At 56.9% G+C, this 17,986-nt stretch overlaps 1 protein-coding gene and 1 long non-coding RNA gene across 8 annotated transcripts in view; one reads left to right on the top strand and one right to left on the bottom strand.

Moving 5' to 3' along the window:
• Positions 1–11,174, bottom strand: part of LOC144306243 (cadherin-8) — a 358,000-nt gene extending 346,826 nt beyond the window's left edge. Inside the window, exon 1 of one of the 3 annotated variants that reach the window (XM_077885706.1) lies at positions 11,088–11,174. The gene's annotated coding sequence lies outside the window, so the exon portion shown is untranslated. The remainder of the gene's footprint in view (positions 1–11,087) is intronic. The other 2 variants (XM_077885704.1, XM_077885708.1) reach the window with 2 other exon arrangements.
• Positions 8,544–14,300, top strand: LOC144306261 (uncharacterized). Of its 5 annotated transcripts, none has more exons than XR_013373340.1 (3): positions 8,544–8,800; positions 13,817–13,913; positions 14,104–14,300. It is a non-coding gene; the product is annotated as an uncharacterized LOC144306261 (long non-coding RNA). The 5 variants fall into 5 exon arrangements; XR_013373339.1 differs by lacking the exon at positions 8,544–8,800 and adding an exon at positions 11,139–11,402; XR_013373333.1 differs by lacking the exon at positions 8,544–8,800 and adding an exon at positions 11,532–11,573.
• The last annotated feature ends 3,686 nt before the right edge of the window (positions 14,301–17,986 follow it).

A 17,986-nucleotide genomic window follows, 5' to 3' on the forward strand; every position in this document is an offset into this window, starting at 1 on the left:
TGGCTCTGCAGCTGAGCCCAGCAGGCTCGGGCCGGCAGCGACCACTGGCCCAGGTGCTGAAGTGATGGCACGTTGTGACTTCGCCCCGGGCAGCCAGAGGTCACAGGCCATGAGGGGTCCCCGTGCAGTGTCCACGGCCCAGGGCCACCAGGGCTCGTGCGGCCTGCCCAACACCGAAGCGCCCAGCCACCGAGGGACTTGCTGGGACGAGCGGACAAATGACCACCCCGGCAGGGAACAGCCCGTCATCTGCATCTAGGGATGAACCCAGGGTCCCCTGCGCTCACCAGCCCTTGCCCGGCAGCATAAGCCTGTGCCAGGCGGGCAGTGCCAGGTCCCAGGTCCCAGGTCCCAGGGCCCGGGCAGGTGCACAGCGTCAGTGCGGGACAGGGAGGCGAGGGAAGCCGCGCCTGGATGCTCATCCCGCAGCACCAGGGAAGGCTCCCCAGAGGTGGCGGCCGGCCGGCTCCAGGAGGCATCGCCCAGCCGCTGGGGCAGCTGTGCAAGGGCCTGCAGGTGAGGCCTCGGAGGAGCACGAGCACCGGCCCACCCAGGGCAGCGGCGGCCAACCATCCCCGGCGAGGCCGCCCATCCCCCGAGCCCTGCCCGACCCGAGCGCACCCTGATGGGTGGTGGGTGCCAGCGCCCCAACCCCAGGGCGGGAGGGGGTCCTGAGTACAGGGGCCCGGCGGCCGGACCAGGCAAGCCCCGCTCACTGGCACTCCTCACCTCCGGGGACGGGAGGACGGGCTCCTGTCCCGCAGCTGCTGCGGAGGTCAGGAGTCGCCCCAACGCCGGGGACACCCCCTCACCCACACCAGCCTCCCGGCCGGACGTGGAGGACCCGCACACACCCCGGCACCCCGGCCGCCCCTGCGCCCTCTCCCATCCCCTGTACTGCTACCCAAGGTCCTGGTTATTCCTTCAGTGCCCATTCCAAAGTGGGGAGCCAGAGCCGCTGGTTACACGGAGATGCACAGTGGGCACCTAGGAAGCGTTTGGGTGGTGGGTTTTTAAAGACCTTATTTATTTATTCCTGAGGGACACACAGAGAGAGAGGCCGAGCCCCAGGCAGAGGGGGCAGCAGGCTCCCTGCGGGGACCTGACGCGGGACTCGATCCCGGGACCCCGGGGTCCCGCCCTGGGCCGGAGGCAGGTGCCCCACCACCGAGCCCCCAGGCACCCCGAGTCATGCACGCACACGTGCCCACACACGGCGAGTCACCAAGAAACACTAGCACGTGCACACACGTCGCAGGAACACGCGCAGCTCCCCGGGCCCTTGAACCTGCTCCCCAGGGGACCGTGATGGGAGCGTCACTCTGCGACCATCGTTCCCATCTCAGGGAGACACAGACTGAAACACAGAGAGACGCTATCTTAAGTGATGCTTTATTCGCACTTGATCAGATACTGTCAAAGCCTGAGGTCACTTCTCTGGGAAAAAGGAAGAGCAGCAGAGCTTAGAGGCAGAGGCACGCTGTTACACATCTCAGTGGGTCTCAGACAAAAAAGAAAAAAGGATGCTTGGTTCCCAATTTCCATACTGTAAATACTCGCACCGATTCCAGGCCCTCCGTGTGGCCACTAACGAGTTGTGGCAGTTCCTGAAAACCTACCCAGCGGCTCCCGTAAACCTAGCACTAGCCCCCCCGACGCCCCTGGGGGCGCTTCTCAGCCCTAACGCGCACACTAATCACCTGGAAACACCGCTAAAGTGCAGATTATGACCCAGAAAATCTGGGGCAGGGCCGTGATTTTGTGTCTCCGGACCTCTGCCCCGTGGGGGGAGACGTGCTGCGGGCCTCGGGACCAGGGCTCGGCAGCCTGGGTGTGAGCAGATCAGCTCATCCCCCAGCCCAGGCCTCTCCCCGGAGACCTCACGGGATGCCCTGGTGGGTGCACGCGCTGCCACCGCCCCCTGCGCACAGGAGCACGGGCGTCTCAGACCCGGGGCCCCCGGCCGCCCCGCCGGGAATGAGTGCCCGGGATGCCCGGGATGCTCCGTGATGCCCCCCCCATTTGCACACTCCACGTGGGCCTCTCGCGTGCCCGGGGAAGGCGGGTCGCACGAGCGGGACCGGGGCTGCTGAGAGCCGGGCCTTCCTCCGGCGACGTCCCCTCAGAGAGCCTCGCTCGGGACAAAGGAGATTCCAGTGTGACGATCAGAGTCACACCACGGACACCGCGTGCATGGGGAGCCTGTGTCCTTGTGCTGATCGGAAAAGAGCTCGATGGGAACCGTCACCGTTATCAGGATTAAGGGCCATCGTGAACAGAGACTACACACCCCGACTGCGGGACTCCACGAAAGGAAGGAGACTCTGAGCTGGGTTGTAAAGCTTGGGTAAAAAAAAAAAAAAAAAAAAAAAATGTTTTTTTAGGTTTTCCAACCGCAGTACGTACGTCTGGCCAAGCGATGCACGTTATTATAATGCTGCGGCCCCGACACACCCAGATAGCGAGACGAAGGGGTTTTACAGCCTCTCTGGAGTTCTCGCAACTAGAGGAGTCTGGACTCGTCCCCGTGAGCCAATTCCTGCGCCGGGCAGCGTCCCGGCCGTGGACTCTTCCTTCCTTCACACCAGCACTTGAGACACGGGTCCCATCCCCCGCCGGCCCCAGCTCTGCGAGGTCAGCTCGCGCCGTCGATTCGGGAAATAACGTGGATGGAAGCTGTGAAGGGCCGGCCGCACACCGTGGGTGAAGCCCAAAATAAAAACGGGCTCTTACGGACACTTTAGGATCCAATCCAGCGGATGACTGTGGTTGACAGCAAATTAGGCTTTTATTATCCAGCGGGCTTAGTGGCCACGATTATTTCACAGAAGCAAAAGTGACACACAGGCCCGGAGAGTTTCCATTAGACGTGTTTCTGACCTTGAATTTAGAACCATTAGCAGGCGGCCTCAAAACACGAAAAATGCACAGGGCAGGGGGGGGGTCAGGGGGTGTCTCAGGAACACAGATGCCTGCGCTGCTCCGCGCGTGGCCCCCGGCGACTCACGCCAGGCTCTGGGGCACTCGGATACGACCGGCAGGGATATGTTTGGGGTTCCGAGGGGGGTGACACCTGCAGGTGTGCAGATGCGACTCAAGGGAGCTCTGCCTCCCAAAGCCTTTGGGATTCCCCGATCGGATTCCCTGGGCAGGGCAGGGTTCTGGATTTGTGGCTGGTTTCCTGTGCACCATGCGCCGCCCACCCCCCCAACACCATGGCCCTGCGGTGCCACACCGACTCCTCAACCCCGCTACTCCTCCATCCAGAAGCACGCATCATTTGCTAAACTTGCCACCCAGAATGCCTACCAAGCCCATCTGGCTCTGTGACCGACATGCTACTCTTTCCCCTTAAAGCCCCACAGGTTTTGGTGACCTTGGCTAACATAAATGCCTCCTCCTCTCCCAAGGGGTAAAACCTCATTCTTCCCATAGAAGCGCTTCTATTTGTTACAGAAATTTCGGCCCGGGGGGACCAGGTCTGTGACTAAGGCGAAGTCAAAATAAGACCCCTTTGCTAGTAACATAGATCCAGAAGTATTTATGAGAACTTTCTTGAAATCCTAAAGATCTCGAAGATACATAAATATTCTATTGGGCTCCCTTAAGGCACAACTAGACTGAGATCATCTCAAAAAAGATGAACACGAGGCCAGAAGTCTCGGGCCTCCTCTAAATCCCCCCTTCTCCTTTGGAAAGCCACATCCTTCATGGTCTTTAAATAATCTGCTCAAAACTTAATGGTCAGAGACCCAAGGAGTGAAAACCACCAAGGTGCCTGCCCTTTATTGGAAAGGGTCCTGGTGAGGATGGGAGCTCCAGTGGGTCAGAGGCCCGGCCCCAGGGCTCAGACTTCGGGTTCCCTCCCCGGCCTGGGCACCACATTCTCCCACCGCCCCTTGCCGGGAGCGACTTCAGGACCTCAGCCTGGAAGGAGGCAGGCATTGTGCAGACCACCCGGACTGACCAGGTGCCTGACCCCATGGGACCTCTAGATAAAACCCTGAGCTTCTCGCAGGGAGGCGTGCAGATGTCCCCACCCTGGGGGCACCCGAGGGAGAGGCTCACTATGTGAGCACATAGTGCCCTCGTGAGCTACAACTGCCACCTACCAGCCTGCCTTTCCTTGGTCACTCGCTGCCCGGCGCGTCCGGGGCCAGCTTCCAGGCCCACCCCAGGGATTCCCAGGGACCCAAGAGCCTCTAAATCACAGCAACCGGCAGACATCACCCCCACCCTTGGCCGAGGGAGGCTCCGCGGCGCCCTGGCAGAAAGCACGGAGTCCGGTGTCAGGAGTGGCTCGAGCCACCGTTCCCTCACTCCCAACAGAGGGGGACGCGGATCTCAGTGGGGGTAGACGAGAGAACAGGTGCTCTGCGCTCCATACTCTAACCTGAGGGGTCGTGGGAAAATCCCATAAGCTACCTAAAACTCTACGCTGCAGCAAGAACAGCTACTATTTATCAACTATTCCATGTGCTTTACAAAGACTCTTGATTTCTTTTTTTTTTTTTTTTTTAAGTATCTTATTTCAATTTCTTGCTGTGTAGGTCACTAGAGAAACTCCCAGGATTCTATTTAGACAGGTCAATAAAAGAATTTCTCATTCTCGTTTCGTGGTTTAAGTGACAGTTACCATGTTGGATATGAATGACGCCTTTCATAAACAGCTTTCCCTACCCACAACTAACACACAATTAATGACTTCAAATAGTTTTATTAAGCTTCTAAAGGGCAGTATTTTTAGCCCCTTCCCAAGAGCCAACCATGTCTCCTTCCATGGAACACGTGGCATTGCCCTTCACTGTTTTCTGCTGAGGGGACAACGCACAAGCCTTCAAGATCCACGTGGATCCCAACCATGAAAACACGGTCCGCTACGTCGTATCGTACAACAGCACCACAACCCAGTTTTAATCACTCAATGACAAACATTTCACTGGCTAGATACTTTCAAAAAAAAAAAAAATCCCATTGCATTCCATACTCATCTACCTTCTTAAGGAAATGGCCCAAATAGGGAGTCCCTACCGACCCAGGGATGAGGCCAAAATGATTCCTAAACGCCATTCAGGAAGCTTCTGAGAGAAGATAATCTAAGTAGAGATTGGGTTCAGGTAGCGCCTTCCTCCAAAAGCGTTCAACAAATGTTTTCCGTTTATTTTAATGAATTTCAGCACTACTATGATGGCTAAGAATTAGAACCTCTCCCTTCTTAAGTAACGTGGAAATGATTAAAATCAGGCGTGTCACATAACCGAGGCCACGGAGCCTGTGATACTGAAACTGAAATGCAGCCCAGTGTCCCGGCCTGATAGGTCAAGACCCTGCCAGCTGGATTATAGTGCGTAGTAGCCACCCTCACGAGGGCATCCTACTGTCATCCTTTCATGTTGCAAAGACTTTCTAGCTTAAGAACCACCCACTGACACTATCACCAGGAACTACGGACGCCGATGACGGATGGACAGACAGACAGCAAGCAATCACGTAACAAAAATAATATTGAGATATAACGCAGAATGCATAGGTGATGAAAACCAATTAAAATGCTCATACGGATTCTAACTAACCATCTGCAGGATACTGTTCTATACTATCTTCCCCTACTACATGTTGGTAAGATGCAAAAAGAAGACAAACACAAGTATGTCTTCCCATTCGACCAAAATAGGTACACATTTTTTTTTTTGCATTTTTGAGCATCCCCAATACGAAGATGGAGGTACCTGAGCACAGAAACCTAAACTCTGTTTGTCAGGGTGCAACATCAATAGAGAAATAAGGATTGGGATGCATCCTTGTAATTTTCATATCAAATTCTGGAGAGGAGTTTGCACGCATAAGAAAAGCATTCCCTTATGATATCTCTATCACCCCCTCGTCTGCTTATTTTGTGTTATTTGTGTCACATCAGGAACCCGATAATCTTATTTTACGCATTAATCTACCTACGAAGAAACAACGTGTTACAACCTTATAGCACGTTACAGAACGTGAACATACTGTGATGACATTTTCACTTAATAACATACACAGAAAGAATAAGATTCCGCTTAATAGTCCTTTGCAAATATATTCAACATGCTTAAAATATAAATAGATCCACAGAAAGACCTCATCATGGAAAACATATTATTTTCCTGCGTGTACACGTGAGTGCCAGGGATCCTGCTGATAATATAGAGGAGCACGGAACTGTCGTCTAAGACACCCAGACTTCAGTTCACGTGAGGTTAATGTGGACTGTTCCAGTCAAATATAAAATAGACTGAAGAGAGGCAAAGGAGGGAGAGAGAGAAGGAGCAAAGAAGGCAAAGCCCTTCCCTCAGTTATTTGATACATCCCCAACAAGGGAAGGTGTGGACACCGAGTCACACATGTGACACTTCCATAATTTATTTTCCCCCATAAAACACAGCTTTACAGCCCACACAGTTTAATAGCATTTTCGATATAAGTCTGGTCTTGGAAGGATTCTCCTCTTCTCAAAGCTGAATTATGCCGCTTTTATGTTCCCATATTATTGAACAAATGACTTTGAGGGAGAAAAAAAAATGCTTTGTGGAACATGAACAAATTGATTAAAAAAAAAAAAAAAAGAGGAGTTCTATCTAAAGATCAACCTAGGAGAATTTTTGCAATGTCTGTAGAGAAGACTGAGGTAGACAAATACTGGACTTTGGATATGATCGTATCCCACCCCTCCCAGCCTTTATTGAGAATCCTGTAGTAGACAGGGAGGGCTAACTTGCTAATTGTCGATGCATCGAACAAATGTATCCCGAGCACCGACTCTGGGCTTAGCCCTCCACGAAGCAACATCCCGGTGGGCGGGTCTTTGGCAAAAAGGGTAGCAAAGTATGAAGGTTCCGAATACAAGTGCTACTGTTTCATGACGCTTTCCAAAAAGATAGAAAAACCACATCTATGTATTTCTACAAACTAATAGGACTTAATAGCAAGACTTCTAAAGGCAAGAAGATGGATGGTATTTATGATAAGGAAGAGCATATGACATTTAAAACTCAGGAAATAAAAGCTTGGGACATGATAGAAAAAGGAAACAGTGTTGGCCCTGGTGTTTTGCCACGAAGTCGCACTGGAGATTTCGCTAGAGGCAGCATATGGGAGAAGCGGCTGAATGGCATCCCTTGAACTTATTTCTTTTCTGACCTTTTGAAGTTGCCAGGTTCAACTCATTTTCTCCTCAGGGTTATATCTGAAGCAGGTTCCAGAGGCAAGAACCAACAGTTCAGCAGAAATATACTGCTCATCACAACTTTCGATGGGAACTGAATGACAGAAGACTAATAGCTCTTTGGTTAATTGAGCCCCACGAGTTCAGATGACAGCCTTGTCCCATCAAAATATCATTCTATTCCACAAAGATACAATTATGGGATTGTGGTGAAAAAAAAAAAATCCAGCACGACATTTTTTTTTTAAGTGGTCAATATACAGATTTAGGAAGCCAGGAGGGGAAATCAAACAATCTAAGGCAGACGAAATGGCAAAGGGAACATAATAAAACTCTAAGATTAGACTTGAACCAGCAAATGAGTTAGTTGGGCACATTCTGAGGGTTTTCTAGAAGTTTTGTGTATCTGTGTGCATATGTGCTCACTTCCGAGGGTGAGCGTGCACCACACACGGCACAGAGCAGCAAGGACCAGCCGTGCTTTAATCCGGACACTCCGTAGGTGTTGCATAATATACCAAAGTTAGGAGCCGTCTCCTAAACTGAAAAGCAAAATCAGTGCATTGTGGCTATGAAAGCAACAGTGCTGCAACCAAAGGGGGGGAAAAAAAGCCTTCTTCCTGCTTCTCTGAATAACTTTGTAAGCAATATAAAATGACTGAAGCCACCACCAACAGCATCACTGAGCACAGGATTTTCAGAAGAAAGTCTTGAGACTTTGGACTCCATCCATAATTAAAAGGCTACTCTGATTATGCCTGTTCCCTGATTTGTCAAATGAGAGGCTGTGCTGATGGGCCAGGAAAGCGTGGTCGGAAATATAAATTGAATGTCATTTTACCCCTGAAAAGCTTCTGGTTTTGCATGTAGAGTTTGCTCAGACTGGAATGTTGATAAAGCCGCGAGGTGTGCCACCTGGAGTAGGAGAATGAAGGTTTGTTTTGTGTTTGTTTGTTTGTTTGTTTGTTTTTCCCTAAAAGCCTTAGTTGCCTTACAAGGTTTTCTGAACGATGGGTGACGTAGGGATTCTAACTCTCCTATCTGTCATCGCTCCTTTCTCTTCACCAGTGCCATGAGCGGCACCTGGAAAGCAAAGCCCTGAAGTACAGTCTTGAAAAGAACCGTACCCTCATTCTTTGGAGTTCCCTTGCTTTGCTCCCAAATCCGATGCTCCCTGCAAACCAGGAATCCCAGACCTTAAATCTGTGCACAGTTTACAAGGAAGCGTTGTACCACGAGTGTGCTCACACGGCAGCCTTTACAAATGCTGTCTCACGTGCTCCCTTCCATCCTGCTGAGCATGTTTTATGGGTTGTTTGTTTTTTCCACCGAGCACAGCACCGCTGGCTCAAGCGAGTTCAGGACTGGCCTAGGGGATGCCTTAGAGGAGTTGTCAGGCCCCGAGTGCTACAGAACGCCCCGATAAAGTCACTTTCTGATTAAAGACCTCCTTTCCTTTGGAGCTGGTGTGTGTCAAGCAGGCATAAAGGGGCCGCTCTTCTAGCGAGGGCTGCTATGACATTGTTCATCAAAATCCAGAACACTTCCAGGAACTCAAAACATGCAACCTGGGCACCAAACACGCAGGCAAAAAAAATGGTAAGAGATTTACCCGGCTGATATCCCGAGAGTCTGGGGAGACTGTGGACTTTAAAGCGGAAGTGGTTTTTAAGAGTAATAATGACTGGAAATCCGAGCTCCAGATTGGGGGGGGGGATTAAAAGTTTCAATATCAGCATCACAGCCCGCGCTTCGGAGAACGTTAGCCACAGTCCCTAAGGTATAGGGTATCCTGCGAGCATCACCTGCGCAGGTAGTCATGGGGGGCGGGTGGGGGGGGAGGATGGAGCAGCCCCGGAGGCAGCGATGCCCCCAGTCGCTGGAGCAGCTCTTCTCGGTTTTCAGAGATTCTTCCCAACTCCAAGCCCTCCCCAGAGTCCAGGGGGAGGAAATGCCCATATTACACACACACGTATGTATCTCAAAGGTGGCTTAGAGCCCTGCAAGTGCTCCAGCGTGCAAGGGCCGTGTGACCGGCAGCTTCAAGTCCGCTAAGGCGGAATCACGGAATCTTATCATTCATTGGGCCGGGCGGACCCAGCAGGTCTTCCGGCCGCGGAGCTCGGGGGCTGCAGCACGTGCCTGGACCGCGCGGTCTCGGGGAGCCGCCTGAGCGGGAGGGGCGGGGAGGGGCGGGGAGGGGAGGGACGGGCCCTCCGAGAGCATCGTCCCCGGCGGCCACGGCCCGGTGGGCGCCCCCGAGCCCCGCGCCCCGCGCCCCGCAGGGTCCCCGCGAGCCTGGGCGCAGCAGGGCCGGGACCTGGGGCGCTCGCAGCGGGCGCGGGCGGCGGGAGGCCGGGCAGCCGGCTCCGGCATCTTACGTAAAGCTCTGCCCACGGAGACTTTCCCAGTTGGAGAGCTCCCACCGCGGGGCCGGGGCGCGGGCGCGGCGGGGCGGGGGCGGCTGACCGCAGAGGCCGAGGCCCCCAGCCCGGTCCCCGCACCCCCCGCCCCCGCCCTCCAGGTCCCCCCAGCCCGGCTCCCCGCAGCCCGGTCCCCGGTCCCCGCACCCGGTGCCCCCAGCCCTGCACCCGGTCCCCGGTCCCCGCAGCCCGTCCCCGCAGCCCGGCTCCAGGCATCCCGGTCCCGCACCCCGACCCCGCACCGCGTCCCCGCAGCCCAGCCCAGTCCCCCCAGTCCGCCCAGTCCCCGCACCCCGGCTCCCCGGTCCCCGCACCCGGCCCCCGCAGCCCGGCTCCAGGCGCCCCAGTCTCCCCGGTCGCGCCCCCGCCCCCCGCCCCCCGCCCCCCGCGGGGTCCTGCTCACCGCGCGGCCAGGACGGGACCCGCAGCTCCGCCAGGGACGTGGGCTCCGGCTCCTACCGAGGCGGCCCCGGGCGAGGAGCGGCGTGAAGTTGCAGCCCCCCGCCCCCCGCGCCCCTGCCCCCCGCGCCCCTGCCCCCCGCCCCGCGCACTGAGCGGTCCGACCCCGCGTCTCCAGCAGCCCCGGCGGCGCGACGCTCGCTCAACGCGGTCCGGCCGCTCGCACGGGGCCCCCCGCAGCCTCTCCGCGCCCCGGGCAGGGCCGCCGACCCCGCGCTCCGAGGCTTCCCGGGGGGGGGGGCGGCCGCGGTCCCTGCGGGCGGGGGGTCCCGGCGCGTCTCGGCTCGGCGGCGGCCTGCGGAGCCCCGACCTGTTACGCGCGGCCGGAGCCGGAGCCGGAGCCGGAGCCCGAGCCCGAGCCCGAGCCAGAGCCCGGCGGGGGCGGTGCACGGCGGCGGGGAGCGCACCCCGAGGGCCCGGCGCCGCCACGCGGGGGTCCCCGGCTGCGACCTCGGCGGGCGCGGGGCGCGGGGCCTGGGGGGGGCGGGGGGTCCCGGCTCGGGCCCGGCGGGTGCAGGTGCAGGCGCAGGTGGGCGCGCAGGTGGGCAGCGGGGCGGGGGGGTCCCGACCCGGGCCCGGCGGGTGCAGGTGCAGGTGCAGGTGCAGGTGCAGGCGGGCACGGGGGGGGGGTCCGGGCCACCGGGCCCTTGGGGCGGCTGCGGAGCCGGCAAGTTGTCAGCGGGCGGCGCGGCGGGCGAGCGGGTCCGGGTGCGGGTGCGGGGCGGGTGCGGGGCGGGTGCGGGTGAGGGTGCCGGCCCCCGCCCCGTCCCGCCGGGCTCCCCCCGCCCCGCCCCGGCCCGGCCCTCCCCGGCCCCCGCGGACCCGCAGCCCCGCGGCGAGAGGGGGGCGCGCAGGGGTGCGGCGGGCGCGGCTGCAGCGGGAGCCCGGGCCCTGGGCGGTGCGCGTCGGGCGGGGGCGGGGGCGGGGGCCGGGGCGGGGGCCGGGGGCGGGGGCGGGGGCCGGGGCCGGGGCCGGGAGGGGCGGGGCGCGGCGGGGCCACTTACTGCTGCGGGGTCGGCGGGCGCGGGGGCCTCCGGGCTCAGCGGCGGCGGCAGGGGCGCGGGGCGGGCTGCGGGGGGCGGCGGGCCCCGAGGCGCCTGCGGGCCCGGCTCATGCCGCGCGGGCTGGACTGGGCTGCGGTGCGGGCTGGGCTGCGGGCTGGGCTGCGGGCGGCCTCCCGGCGGCTCCCTCCCTCCGGCTCCCTGCGGCTCCCTCCGGCTCCGGCTCCGGCTCCGGCTCCGGCTCCGGCGACCGCGGCCGAGCGCTCCCTGTGCGAGCCCGCCCGCCTGCCAGACGCAACTGTGAAGTGATGTGGAAAAGTGAGCCGGAGCCTCCCCCGACGGATCTCATTGGGCGGCGCGCGGAGGCAGGGCCGCGGCTCCCCGCTCCCGCCCCCGCCCCCGCCCCCGCCCCCGGCCGCCGCCGCCCGCCCCGCTCCCCGCTCCCCGCGGCCGCCCAACTTTCCGCCCCCGGCGCTGCCCTGCCGCTGGGTGCGCGCCGCCGCGGGGAGGGGAAGGGGGGAGAGGGGAGCAGGGGGGCGGGGGGCAGGGGGAAGCAGGGGGGAGCGGGAGGGCGGGGGGACGAAGGAGAGCGGGGGGGAGAGGGGAGCAGGGGGGCGACGGAGGGGGCAGGGAGGTGGGGGGCAGGGGGCGCAGGGGGGCGGGGGGACGGAGGGGAGCAGGAGGGCAGGGGGGAGCAGGAGGGAGCAGGGGGGCGCGGGCAGGGGGCGGGGAGGAGCGGGGGGAATGGGGGGGAGCAGGGGGGCAGGGGGCAAGAGGGGAGAGGGGGGAGCAGGGGGGCAGGGGCGTAAGGAGGAGCGGGGAGGAGGGGGGAACGGAGGGCGGGGGGGCAAGGGGAGCAGGGAGGCGAGGGGTAGCAGGGGGGAGAGGGGGAGCGGGGGTCAGGGAGGTAGGAAGGACCGCGGGGGAGCAGGGGGGACGGGGGTAAGGGGGAGAGGGGGAGCGGGGGGACAGGGGGGTAGGGGGGAGCAGGGGGGAGCGGAGGGCAGGGGGCGGGGGGAGCAAGGGGGAGAGGGGGGAAGAGGGGAGCAGGGGGGAGGAGAAGACGGGGTACAGGAGAGCAGGAGGGAGGGGGGGAGGGGGAGCGGGGGGAACGCGGGGGGAGCAGAGTTGGGGGTAGCGGGGGAAGCAGGGGGACAGGGAGCAGGGGGGACGGGGGTGGAGGAGGGGGGGAGCAGAGGGGAGGGGGTGGGGGAGCAGGCGGACGGCGAGTCCAGGACCCGCGGAGGCTCCGGGTGGGCGGACGCAGGGGGGGGGTCTCCCCTGGGCTTGCGAGCGCCTCCCGCCCGCAGAGCTGCGCCCGTCGGAGCGGGGAGCGGGGAGCGGGGGGCGCGGGGGGCGGTGCGCTCCGGGAGGCCAGGGGGGCTGCGGGATCCCGGGGGGCTGCGGGGTCCCGGAGGCCGGAGGGGGGGTGCCCGACAGCCGAGTCGTCCGGGTCCCCCGCGGGGCCGGGTGGTGGGCCCTGGGGCTGCAGCCCCCGCGGGGCAGGGGGGCGGGGGGGGGAGCAGGAGGCCGGGGTTGCCCGGGCGGGCGGGCATCTGGCATGTGGCAGCCGCGGATCCCGCTAGAGGAGGTCCCGGGCACAGGGCGGCCCCTGCATCCCCACTTTTCCTCCCGGCGGAGCGGACAGAGCGCAGGGTGGGGGGGGCGGGCCGGGCCCAGCAGGGGAGGGGCGGGGTGCGGAGGAGCGGGCGAGGTGGGTGCGGCCCGTGCCCCGCCGCCGACCCAAACCCTGACCCCGCGGGACGGAGGAGGGCGCGGCCCGTGGGCTCCCGAGGTTCTGGGAGACTTGACTCTGGCGGTGCCGCACCCCACATCCCGTTGTGAGACGCTTAAAAGAACTGTGGGTCTAACAGGTCTCACATTCTAACCCCGTATGGGGAAAAAAAAAAAAGACCTTAGTGGGTCATCTCACGGGGGGGGGGGTGAAGAGGGCCAGAGACACCCCCGCCCCGCCCCTGCGCCCCGCGGGGCGATGGGGAGCAGCGGGGGCCGCCGGGGTGCCAGGAGTTGCAGGGCTCCGCCTGCAGACAGCGCCGCAGCCCCAGTGGCAAGGAAGCAGGTGGTGTTGGGGGCCTGCTTGACGTTAGGGCCTTCCTTGTCCCTGTGAACCAACGCTCCACACCTTTCGCGGGGCACTTTCTTACATGTATGAGAACTCACAAAGTTTTGTGCCCCTGAATTCAGGCTGGGCATGGGCTCCAGGAGCAAACTCGCCTCCCGGGAAAGCCAGGTCTACGGTGGACACAGGGGGCATCGCCAAACCGCATTTCCCTAAAACAACAGCAGCAGTTATTTTGACAAAGTGAACAGAGCCAGAGCCCAGGGGCTTGGCTGAGCTCGCCCGGCCTCACCCTAGCCACAGGCCCTCTCGGGAGCAGTCACCGCCCCGTCCTCCCTGAAGGTTGGCACCTGGAACTCAAGGTAGCCCTCTCTGCCGGTGCTAATCTCTGCTCAAAGCACTGCAGTAGGAATTTCCTAATAATTTTCTCCTAATTCTTAGGAGAGGTCTGGGTGATTAAGCAGTGTGAAAGAGGATTAGGATAATGTTAAAAAGCCCTATAAGGATATTTCTAAAATAATCAGGGATGCTGAAAGACAAGGCATTTGCCTCTTTAACAATTCCACCCACACTTAATAGGATGCAGTGTCATGTCACCACGGAGAGAGCCTAACTCCTTAAGGAAGTGTCTTCTCTTCAACATCCTCTCCAGGGTCACAGCCCTCCAGCAGGAAGAGGACTGCGCTCCCCAGGCTTTTGAGAATGGAGACTGAGATCGCCTGCGCTGTGGAGCTTTGCGGGGAGGAAGGGTGAGGAATGACCTGGCAGGGCAGGGGTATAAGCAGAGAGGGTGCCGAGGGGAGGGGGGCTGCGGCTCAGGCTGGGGTGGGCCACGAGGTCTCCAGCCTGCAATTGCGACCAGCCCGGTGACAGGCAGACGGGGACTGTACTGCAGGTGACTGACACGGAGAGGAACCCAGTGATTCTCCGCTACTACAGGTAGAGCTCGTTGTTATAATTGTGACTGAAGGAGACAGTACACCAGGCGACTGGCTCTTGGAGAGCGAAGGATGAGCTGGCTGGAGGCGGGGGAACAGGGAGGCTTCGCCTTCTCTCATTGGAGCAGAAAATGGTAGAATGGAACCTATTATCCGCTGTATTAAAATGCAAACTTAAAAAAAATAATAGAATGCAAACTTCTCTTCTTCTCATTCTTCAGTACATAGTGAAAAATTGAAATAAACTAAAACACACACACACACAGAAAAAAAACAAAAACAAAAACAGGTGCTCACCATGATAGGATTGTGAGAACTTTGAGGTTTCTTGGCTTGCTTTTAAATTTAGATTAATTGATGAATTTGCGGGCTTTCTCCTATAGGTGAGGTTGAAAGTGTGGATTCCACCAATGTAAATATATCACAATGTAATTCCTGCCTGGGGTATTTTACAATAAAGATTTAAGTACTTTAAGAATCTGAAATATGGAGAAGACCAAACCATACGTGTGATACGACTTAATATGTAATATTTTCCAGGAATGCAGCACACTTACCTCAGATTTGATGTTGCGAAATCCTAATGAAGAGATCTGAAAACCACCATGTCCCCTTTTCCTGGAGGGTGGGGGTCGCCATTAATAACCACCGTGTCGTTAAGCAAAAGACACTTTGAAGTCTCATTTTGACGTCTGATATCGGAACACAGATCATAAGAATGAAAAAAAAATTAAGAAGGCAGTTTTAAGAAGTTTGTAAATGTCTAAGTATATGCAGGAAAGTTTTCCTTTACGAGTTTGTTTTAAATCAGCCTCTTTGCTAAAAATCATGAAAAGATGTGATTAGTGCTCAAATTACAGTGGCTCTCCCACTGATCTCTGGACCAGATACTGCCTCCCTGTTCTCAGAGGCTTGTTAGGGATGCAAATCCCCGTACCCTGCATCTGGGTGGGGCTCAGCAATCTGGGTTTTAACAAATGCTCCAGGGGATTCTGTTGCTTGCTGTATTTTGAGAACCAGTGCCTTAGGCTATTCCTTTCTCAGGTGGTATATATAAAAAATGAGAAGAATAAAAATAAAGTGGGGTATCGTAGGAATACTTATTGTTTTTGTACTGGAATATCCTAAGACAGAATACTATCTTTAAAAAAAATAAAATAAAGAAGAAGAAAAGTGCGTGCACCCTAAATAATGTGATCACTCCACCAATGTCTATCACAGGATCTGAAAACCTAGACTGAGCTCTCTAGAAGTGGCGATAGATTCTTGGCGTAGAATCACCAGTGAGCTTGCTATTCAGACCTGTGACGCTCCGCCTGGGTTTGGCTGTCCCTGGAATTAGGCCTGGATCTCTTAATATTAACTGTAATTGCTAATCTTGAGCTTGCCATTATATCTTCAGTAAATGGAGGTGTAAACACTTTCTGAAAACCACATCTGTGCCGAGAGCATTTTGGAGAAGGTTTTCAAAATGGCATTATCTCCCATCTTCCCAGGTGCTGGAAGAGAGATAAGCTCCCTTTCAGCTTCTACACAGACACCCACCGAGGCTGAGGGGCCAGTAGATGGATGCAGGGCAACTGGTACAAAGCTCTCAGGCGGGCCAACCGGGCTCCGCGGATGAGACACTTAGCATTTTGGGGTTGGTTTTGCTGCGGTGCGTCTTTCTTCATTTTTGCTTTCCGAAACGGAGCAGCCACCAGATTCAGATCCCAGACCCCTCTTGTTAAAGCGAGGGCCATGAAGAGGAAAAAAAGAAAATCACGTTGTGATTTAAAAAAAAAAAAAAAAAAAAAAAGGAAGAAGAAGAGAAGAAGAAATGGAAAGGAGACTTTCTCCCTGCACCCCCCACGGGGTGACACTTGTTGGGTGTCTGGGATTAGGTTCTGTATTAAAATATGATAGTCACGTTTTATCTTAAGACTGGTTGAGGTTATCATTGCAATTTGCACACGTAGGCTAATGTATCATCACACATGGGGGGATGCAGTGGTGGGGGGGCACGTCGGCATCTCTTATTATGCCTAAAATGATGGAATTTATGGTTCGGGTTACTTGCTGTCAAGCTGGGTGTCAGAGAGAGGAATGTCATATATGCATTTGACACGTGTTCCAAGAAGCTGCAAGGAAACCACGTTGCTGGGAAGGGGAAGAGGATCTCTGCAGGAGGCCACGCCACTACCGAGGGGTTCCGTTTGCAGCGGGTGATCCTGAGTCAGAGCCCCGCTGCCTTGTGGAAAGGGGAAGCGCCTTCAGGGCGCCGCTCCCGCCTGCCTGCCGAGGCAGCTGCCCTGGCCGAGCCCGTCCGGGCTCTCTTCCTCTACCTCAAGTGCCCTCTAGCGTGCAGTATCTGCGCAGGTCGCTGTGTAGAAGGAGACGGGAGGAAGAAAGAGAAAAAGAAATATCCCGCCGATTGCTTTCCTAACTCCCGAATTGCTCTGCTTTTCCTTGGCTCCTTCCTCCAAGGGGTCATTTCTACCAAAGTGTTTGCCAAAACAACGAAGAAAGGTGCTGTTGCTTTTGCATGAAAAACAAATCACTCATTTACTAAACTGGGAAGCAAATGCTAATCCTTTCTCAGGGGTCTCTTTTGAACATTCATCATAATTTTCCAGAAGTTTCATACACTGTAGTAATCAGGCAAATAAAAGAAGGTAAGTTGCTCCCTGGGAGGAAATTCCGTTTTGTTCCTGACTCACCGCAGCCCGGCTCTAAGATATGCGATGCAGATTGATTAACCTCTCCGTGGGTTTTCGGTTTGTGTCTCCATAAAAGTGCATAATACTCCTTTCTTGCCTCAGGGGGGTGGTATGAGGCCTAATTGAGGTTTATAAAACAATTTCAGTTCCTCGGATACAATTTGATATACAGTTGAACCCGCCTTTTATCTCGCATCCACTAACAGGGTTTCCAATTCTCTTCGGTCGCCCAGAGGGAAGCTGTGGTCGGGATCTGTATTTTCATAAACGTGTCGTTAAAACAACTCTGTCGTCAATAGCGGATTTGCTCGGGAGACTTGGAATGGTAGGAGATGGGGAAGGCTATTCGGAGAAGACAAATGTACTTGCTTTTGCAAACATGCCCGTGTGTGAATGAATGCAGCTGGACGGTGAGGCGAGATTCCTGCAAGACCTACACGCGGGCCCATCTCCGCACATTTTAAAATAAGCTGACAATGACAGAAGGTAGCTTTATTCACCCAAACGCCACCCACTAAACACTTCGTCTCTGAGACAGAAGCCGATACCTGTAAACAAACCTATAGGTTGGCGTCCGTTCAGGTGGTTAGAATGTCTGAGCGCCTGTTATGCAACTCAGAGGTTTATTTACTAGGAGTATGATTACTCTGCAGCCTGTGCTTTCCCACTCCCCTCACTGCTCCCATATTTTAGGGGGCGAGTCAAGAGCAAGGTGAGCCGACCTTCTCACACACACTCCACCCGTTTCTTTACCTGCAGTATCTCTTTTACCGTGGAGGCGCTGTGAACGGAAAGGGCGTCGCTGGTGTCCTTTAAGGTATGGGGAAACTGAGGCTCAGAGAAGTCACGTGATTCGGCTCAAGGTCACACAGGTAACCAGTGAACGAATACAATTTCAACCCAGAGACGTCGATCTTAAATGTAGTTTAGTACCACCTCTCAGTATTACAACACTGATGAGTGACTAAAACTATTTTTGAGGCACGTGTGATCCCATAGTGGAAGGGACCCGCACACCGCAACGCAGGATGAACTGAACATTAGAGGCTCCCACACCAAATCAGCATCTTTCATTGCATGTGGTTTTGTAAGTACAGATCCCCAGGTTCCATGGCTAACCAACGAAATCAGGCTTTCCAAGGAGAACGTATTGTTTGTTTTTTTTAAGTTTTCTTTACTTAAGTG

This window comes from Canis aureus, chromosome 3, assembly GCF_053574225.1.
Source record: "Canis aureus isolate CA01 chromosome 3, VMU_Caureus_v.1.0, whole genome shotgun sequence".
In the NCBI taxonomy this organism is placed as follows: domain Eukaryota; kingdom Metazoa; phylum Chordata; class Mammalia; order Carnivora; family Canidae; genus Canis; species Canis aureus.